Source organism: Schistocerca serialis, chromosome 11 (genome assembly GCF_023864345.2).
Source record: "Schistocerca serialis cubense isolate TAMUIC-IGC-003099 chromosome 11, iqSchSeri2.2, whole genome shotgun sequence".
NCBI classification, from domain to species: Eukaryota; Metazoa; Arthropoda; class Insecta; order Orthoptera; family Acrididae; genus Schistocerca; species Schistocerca serialis.
In genome coordinates, this window is record NC_064648.1 from 196,487,718 (window position 1) to 196,496,643 (window position 8,926).

General features: G+C 37.3%; 1 protein-coding gene across 1 annotated transcript in view; it reads left to right on the forward strand.

Moving 5' to 3' along the window:
• LOC126426751 (sodium-dependent multivitamin transporter-like) overlaps positions 1-3,005 on the forward strand; it is a 46,733-nt gene extending 43,728 nt beyond the window's left edge. Inside the window, exon 5 of the mRNA XM_050088739.1 lies at positions 2,724-3,005. The gene's annotated coding sequence lies outside the window, so the exon portion shown is untranslated. The remainder of the gene's footprint in view (positions 1-2,723) is intronic.
• The last annotated feature ends 5,921 nt before the right edge of the window (positions 3,006-8,926 follow it).

Sequence of the window (8,926 nt, forward strand, 5' to 3'; positions counted from 1 at the left end):
TGTCGTGAAGACAGTGCTGGCAATATCGGTCATCGAAAAAGGCTGAAAACATCGAGGATACGTGTGTTGTGTTTCAAACCGGCCACAGGAAATTGATCAGATGAGCTGCACAACAGGTGGGAACCAACCGGAGAGAATTGTTGTTGAAACATGCGTCTCTTCCCATACAAAATTCAAACCCATCAGCCATTAAGCCCCAAGGGTATGGAACAGTGGTTGTGTTTCACCAGCACTATTATCCACAGAACTGACAAACAGGACTTCAATCTGAATATTGTTCGGTTTAACGGAAAAGCGCATTTTCATTTAGATGAGTCCGTCAATAAGCAAAATTGGTGCATTTGGGAGGTCTGAGAATCAGAGTGTTTGATGCCCTGGAGGAGCACTTTGGGGACACCATTCTGGCTCTGGAGTACCCATAGGCCACTGGCATGGGCCTCATTCCTCTCATTCAGGTTCTCTGGACCTGAAAACATGTGACTGCTTTTTGTGGGGCTATATTAAAGACAAGGTGTACACAATAACCCCAAAACCATTGCCGAGCTGGAAAATGCCATTTCGGAGGTCATCAACAGCATCAAAGTTCAGACAATTCAGCAAATCATGTACAATTTTGCTATTTATCTGCGTCACATCATCGCCAATGTTGGCAGACATATCAAACGTGTCATAACCTAAACCCAAATATCTGTAGTGACATTTACATGTTGAGTAAAGTGTATGCATGCCATAATTTGTAATTAATTTAACTTTTTTTCATATAGTTCAATAGTTGTCACCTTGTATACAGAGCAGGGCAGCTTGAATAATCACAAGTTTGTTTAATCCGTGGAAGATTGTCAGAGAGATACTGAAGGACCTGAACTGGAAGACTCTCAAAGATCTGTGTAAAGTATCCCCAGAATGTCTACTGACCGAGTTTCGAGAACCAGCTTTAAATGATTACTCTAGGGATATATTACAATCCCAAATGTATAACTCACATAGGGACTGTGAGGATAAGATTAGAATAATTACTGCGTGCACAGAGGCATTCAATCAATCTTCCTGGACTCCATACATCAATGGAACAGGAAGAAAGTTTAATAACTGGTACAATGTTATGTATCCTCTGCCGTGCACCTCACAGTGGATTGAAGAATATGGATGTAGATGTAGATATGAATTTCAGTTATACATGACTGAACATAATGAAAATAGTATAAAATATGCAACATGCTTTCTCATGGTAAAAGAGATTGAGATTAGGTTTGTATCAGCCTTATTTCTGCAGCAAAGCTCTACCATTTCTCCCTCCCTCCCCTGCAGATTCTCCCCTCCAACAATTCATTGCTGCCTCAGGATTAAGCCCTCGCAATCAAACTGCTCTTTCTGTCACGTTGTGCCATAAATTTCCTTTTTTTCTATAATTTGGTTTTTCCATAATTTGGTTTTCCAGTCTATCCATCTAATCTTCAGAATTCTCCTATAGCACCATGTCTCTTCCCAGAAGTCGATATCATTGACATTAAACTTCTATACAGGGTGGAACTTAAGGGAGATACTTTCAGAACAGACTGACGTAACACTTAAATTTGTATTTGATGTTAATAAATTTCTATTTTTCGGGAAAACTTATCATCCTATTTACATTTGACATCGTGTCTGCTTTGGTTATTTTGCTGCCCAAATAGCAAAACTCATCTGTAGCTTTCAGTGTCTCATTTCCTAATAAAATATTCCTGACCCCCTCCTTTTTTAATTAGGCTACATTGCACTAGCCTTGCTTTACTTTTGTTGGTGTTCACCTTGTAACCTCTTCTGAAGGCATTATCCACTCCATTCGTCTGATTCTCCTAGTCCTTTGCTGTCTATGAGACAATTATGATGTTATCAATAAACTTCAATTTTTTGTCTGCTCCCTAAATTTTAATTCCCTGTCCAAAATTGTCTGGTTTCCTTTTCTGTTGCTCAGTGTACAAACTGAGTGACTTGGGAGATAGGCTACAACCTGGTCTCATTCCTTTTGTGTCCTTCAGTTCTTGTAACTGCAGTCTGGTTTGCTGCAACCCTGACTCATTCCTCTCACACCTTTTAATTCCTATAACTATACTCTGGTTTCTTTACTGACTGTAAGCTTTTGCATCCTGAATTTTATTCCTGCTGTCTTAGCAACTTCAAAGAGAATATTCTCCTCCAATTTGGCTTGTATGATTCTTTCCATTCTTCTATAAATAATTTGCCAGTAGTTTGCAGTCATGAATTATTAAACTTATGGTTCAGTATTATCACACCTGTCATTTGCCTTCAAACCTGTCACTTGCCTTTTTTGAAATAGCAGTTATAAAATTTTTCTTTATGTTTGTGGGTATTTCACCTGTATCATATGTCTTGAACACCAGGCAGCATAGTTTTGTCATGGCTGACTCTTCCAAGGAGCTCAGTATTTCTGGGGGAATTTCATCTATTTCCAAGTACCTTGTTTTCACTTACATCTTCCAATGCTCTGTCAGACTCTTCTCACAATGTCATATCTCCCATATCATGTTCATCTACTGCCTCTGTATATTTCTTCCACATTTCAGCCTTCCTTTCTTTGCTAAGTATGAGTTTGCCCTCTGAGCTTTTCCAAAGGTTTCTTTAATTTCCCTTTACACAGCATGTATGTTTCCCACAACCACGTAAACTGAATGTTTGGAATCGAGTATGTGTGACTGTTTGTTTTCCCTGTTACTGTGTTGCAGGTGCTGATCTGTGGGTTCCCAGCCTGAGACATTCCAGCCTTCTCTACAGAGGCTGCAACAACTTGGTCCATTTATTTTCTAGTTTTGTAAAAAAGGAAAAAATTATAAACACTCAGTATTCCTCAGTTTGTAATAGCTGTGCTTTTTATTCTCAGTTCTCTTCTGTTCAGCTGAATTGCTGCAAATAATGAAGCACTGCAAAATCAGTTTTATAGGTGCATGAAGCTTCGACAGAAGCAGCCAAAGAGAGTGGGAGAGATTATATGAGGCAGAAAAATGTTGCTAAAGTTAACTGGTGATGCAATACTGTGCAGTGTAGAAACTTTCACAAATGTAACATTTCAGTGGACTAATTAAATATGGGCAATTGCTTACCTGGTAAACTGTGAGCAAAAGTATGACAATAATTATTACAATATTGGAAAAAGTTCTGACCAGGAAATCAATAATCGTGTGATGAAGAACAATACTACAGAAGGGAGGAGGCATTGGATGGTGTAAAGATGGCTGAATAATATTGTTGAATGGCATAGAAAAGATGCCTCCAAAATAAAACTAGTTGCCTATAAAAGGTCACAGATACAAACCAATCAAAAAATTTGCACATGTACGTTTTCCATCATATTTGCTGCACTGTAATTATTTTTCTAGAGCACGTTGCACTTTAGAAGAATCTGTCTTGTCTTGTGTGTATGGGTTCCTTGCCAAAGTAAATTTTTTTAAGGTTAAAACCATTTTGCCATTTCAGCTTTAAAATTTTTTTAAATATAAATGTTTCTTTATTTCATCATTCAGTCACCCACTGTCAGCTGATTTTTGGCACCTGTATTAAATTGAGTAATTCGAAATCAAGCTGCATCTGTACTTCACTCTTTTGAATAATGCATCAGTTTAAATAGAACTCAATACAACACACTGCATTGCTATCTGCACCACTTCCGTCACGGCTGAACTTATACAAACACATATTGCATAAATGGCAAAGAAATCAACAAATATGGTATTTCTAATGGGGGTTCAACTTGTACAGTGTAAAAAGAATTTAGTGGTAACATGTTTTTCATCCATTCATTCACCCATTTTGTTCTGGCTCCACATTAGGGGTATGGAGTGAGTTAAAGTATTCATTAAAAGGTGTGCGTAGAGACATGAAATTTGTCGAACATTGGCTGTTGTGTTATCCCTGCTTTTTTCAAGTCATCTTTACTGTCATGACAAGTTCCATTGTCTGTATTCTAGCTTTACTGCTGGTTTTGTAGAGCTCCACAACTTACCTGGTTAATCTGGTTGACTCTATTCTTTTAATATCCCATAGAAGTTTAGTGCATATTTTTACATGTGAAGAAATATTGATCTAATTTAGAATCTCCTTGTTTGCTCCTTCATCCATCCTTTTATTAACAAAATAATTTGTGATTGCTTTCTTCTCTTCTATATTTCCTCAGCGCCTCTTTGCCCATTTTAAATACTTTGTCAGTGGGCTACATCCATACTGTTTTCAAAACTAGTTCCTAGAACAATTTATCCTAATATTTGACTCGAGAAACACTTTAATTGTTTTGTATTTAGTTTCTAGAATTTTGTTTGGCAGAATGTAGTTGGACATTAGCAACATTATTATTTTTTAAAGGAAATTACTGATCTTCTTATCATACTACTAGCTGCTGTTTTTATCTAATAGTTTTGAGTAAATTTCCACAGAACAGTGTCAGCTGTCTACAGAACATTAAAGTTAAAGCACAGTTTAACATATACGGTCATGATATTCATTGCTGTGGGAACTGTTACTGTCTGCAAGCTGGAACAACACTAGTGCACATTGCAGCGAGAAATCCTGCAGGATTATTGCTTTTGGCATTTTATTGTAATGTCTGTGTGGTTTCACCTTCAGCTGCATCTGTGGAGGCATATGTAGTACATTAAATAATGCAGGTATTGCGTTCCAAATAGCTTTCCTACATTACATATTCTCTGATTTGATTGGAACTGTAATGAAAAGAGTTAACATAATTGAGTAGATACTCAACATGGGTGTCTTTCTGCAAAAAGTCAGTTCTTCTGCTGTTTACTAGTACTTTTTGTTCTTAAGACCTTAACCCAAAACATCTCTCAAGTATGTAACAAGAAACATGTCTCCTAAAGCTTGTAATATTGTTATCACATATCCCCACATTAGCTGACAAAAATTAAGTGAATAGTCAACTGTTTCATATTACGAGTAGATGCAATACTATTGAGAACTTTCAGTATTCAAAATGAATACAAAACATATGTGCAGTCATTTAGTAAGACTCTTGAAATGATTTAATATTGTGACATCAATCACGATGTACGTGAGTATAAATGAAAGATTGCAGAAAATGCAAACAAAAGCAATTCAGAGAACTTTTTCACACTCGATGCACATCTTCCTATTGCATTCCATGAATGTTGGCTGAGCACGATTGATGCACTTATGAGACCACCAGTTCCTTTTTTTATGCTGGGTACTTTATACACATCTTCTTCTTTTCCATTCTATCATTTGGTATGCCTCTAAGGTGTCATCAAATAAATTCTCCTGTGTTCGAGATTTAATAGGCATTTGCACCAAAATTCGATTTTTGCTTTTAGTAGAACCATTCCTCTTTCCAAAATATTATGCTGAGCTGTTTTTCTTGCTGTAACAGACTGAATGTTTCTACTTGAAATTATCTTTGCCATAAAATTACTGTGTTTGCTGTGAGTAATTAGCTGTGGTACAATTCAAACAGGCTCTGCTTCCAGTAAAGCAATATCTTTATTATACCACTCCTGTTTTGTGGTGACCATCAGCTACTACAAAGTCAGAATCGATACTAGAATCATCAAAAATGTTATCTTTTTCCCATTTTCTGCTTCCTCTTCTTTGGTTCAACTGCAGACCCCTTTGTCTTCTTATAAAGCTGCTGCATGCTGAAGCTAAAAATAGCATAAATTCACACATACAATAAAATGCTATAAAGTAAGAATATCCAAAATATCAACTGAAAGCAAAATATGTACTGACTAGAAACATGCAGTGTGTTGGACCTACCTAATTATTATACATAATGTGAAACGTGGTCACAAAGGCACTCAATTTTGCACTAACTTCGAAATGATATGTCTTATTGCTAGGCTGACAAAGTCAAGCTCATTGTTGAATGTTGCCACATGTTTTAGAATGAATGTTTAAAATGAATGATGGGTCTGAGAGACCATTGGTTTGGGTTAAGGGTTAAAAAAAAACATGCTTCAGCAAATATCTGTAGGCTATAAGGGAAACATAAACAAACAAACTATTCTGTAACGGACTGTTTTATACCTCCCAAGGCCCTTAGGAAACTAAAGAAAGACAAATGTGGTCTCGCCCACCCTTCCTTTTTCTTTCTTAGTTAGTGCTTATTTTTACGGCAGTACATGAAGTTCCCTATTGTAAAAGCTGTTAGAAATCAACATAAATGGTACTGTTTGCACTAGTCTGATACCATATTTGTAAACGTAGCTTTCTGTTGGCTTGGAACACTGCTGTTGCAATATATAACAAAAATGAGTCGGAATGTCACGACTGTATGTGTTAGACCGTAGTTAAACCCGACTAATTATCAGTGTTAGGGCATTTAAAACTCCATTGTTCTGATAACCTGTAAGTGTGATGGTACCACTGCACCTTAGTTTTGAATATTTGGAGATTTCCAGTTCTCTACCTGATGTCTGTTGGCAACCTTCCAAAAACATTTTCACCAGAACAAAAAACTCAGTCCCAAACCCCAGTCAGGATTCATAGTCTACATGAAAAGCATTTTTACTTCTAGTATTTTGGCAGTTTGCCCTAAATTCATTATTATTTACTGCAGATAAGACAAAAGAGTGAACATATGTTTATCTGTTGATGTTGGTTTTTCCACTTTACTCAATATTCTCACTATAGACTAAGTACTTTTTTGACCTCTGCTTCTCTGCGATAGAGCCTCAATTGGTAGTGAGTGTGCTTTGTGGATGTTTCCTAGACTGGCTGCTTCTGCCTGGCGATCCATGACTCATATCAGCCCGCATTGCTGCAGGCTCTGCACTATGATGGGATTTACCATACACAGTATGTGAATTAATGAATGAGTGAAGATTATGCCACAGGCCAACACTGAGTGAAAATGTGCGAGGCACACTGTTACCAAGCACTCAAATTCCACAGACTGTGTTCATTTTCTACTGGAAAACACAGTAAGTTTTGGACGCAAATTGTGTTCAGAGAATTCTGGCTGTGATGAAAAACAGTGACAACATTGCATTGCAGACTGAAGTACAGAGCTGCAAAAATTAGCCACATGTTTACCACTTTACCTGTATGTGCATCCACTGCCTAGAACCTCTTCTGAATCCTATATGGTTTTCTTTTTGTATTCCACTAGTTATATAATTCATCCAAAACTGTCATCACTTCATATTTTGGAAAATGTGGCAAAGGGACCAACAGCATCCAAATAAATGTCAGGCCGATTTATTTTTTAATGTTAAGTATTACATCATCCTCCACAATTTGGCACCATCGACATCACATTCCGCATGTCGTCATCCCTTGGCCGAACATCTTTCAATATATAGCCCCTCTGTCTTTCATTAAAGTTGCATCCTGTCTCTGGTAATCTGTCTACTAGTTAACACTGTCTTCAGTTCCCACTGAGTGGCTATAGGATTTGCAGGGGGTACACTGATTGCACCACCAGTGAAATAGGTGTGGGTTACAAAATTATCCCCAGTCAAAAATAAACTTTTTCAAGACAGTGGTAAAACCTGCTCAGCACACAGTTAATGCTTTCATGGGCAGTTGTCATAGTTGCTAACGAATCTTCCAACTTGTGTGGTTAACATTTTAGGTCTCGCATTTTGTCCAGAGCTGTGTTTTGACATCTTCAGAGATGCTCCTGGTGCCACTTTGTTTTGCCGAATGAAGAGTTAGGACTTGGAAAGAGATGTAAATACAAATATTTCATATACAGTGATGAAATGTTGTCCACAGCTATATAGAGAAGCCATCAAAGTACATAAATACGTGGATGATTTTAACAGAAAAGAAGCCACGAGACTTAGTGGTATGTGGATTGATAAAAATATTTAATAATGAACATACAGCACTGGAATTGTTACAGATCATAGCCCTCTAGACAACACAACTATTCAACAAAGTTGCCATGCATTTATACACATTTGCACCATCATTGAACCCAGGCATCAAAACCAATTTGGGGGAAAAAAAGTCACACTTTTGCTTCTTAACCTATTTTTGTCACCATGTCTGTCACTGTGAATCACTTCAACAACACATCCTCAATTGACATCTGTGCCATATGTTGGCACAGCAGTATCTGTTTCTCTGTAACCCAACTCTTTCACGCAGTACCACACACAGCTAGTGTTGACTGCAGCATCACCGCACGCTTGGTTCATGGATGACATAAAATCAGCTTTAAAACGGTGGGTCAAGAAGCAAAATACTGAATTATTCCAAACTGGCTTTGATGAATGTTTTAAACAATGGCATAGATGCACTGTCACAATTTTAAATACCAGTGTTATGCAGGGACACTTTGGTCAATGATCTGTACTAATTCTGCTGTTCTTTGTCCACTATTAATTTCTTGATGAATCAAGAATCAATAGTTAAGTTTCATCTTTGATGGTGATTATGTCTGTCAATCACATTAAAACACGTACCATGCCCCCTTTTCACAATATTCGTGTCACATGCCTGACCTGAGTCTCAGCAAGACATGGCAGAATCAGAAGCAGCTATGGAGATATCTGACTCTGCTCTATATGACATGTCAGGGCCAAAAACATTTGTGGACCATGAAAGTACAACCCCAAAAAATTTGCCAGCAACTAAAATCTTCTCAATCTTACCGTCTGCTGTCTCGTCTCATTACATTTTGTATGTTACTTCCTAATCCTACTAGCATGTGCCTTTGGCATCTCAAGTAATGTAATTTGTTCCTAACAAATATAAATATTCTAATAAAATACAGTCCTCAGTGATGAGTGTCTCTTATCAGAAAATAACGCTTGGAACATATCAAGTTCCTAGAAAAACAAAAATTACATTAGAAATGCAGAAAACTCTGCCATTTATGTCGCCTCACAACTAGTGTTGTCAGACTCACTCACTACCAACTTTGGTCAATTTTCTACTTGTCCCAGAGCTTAAA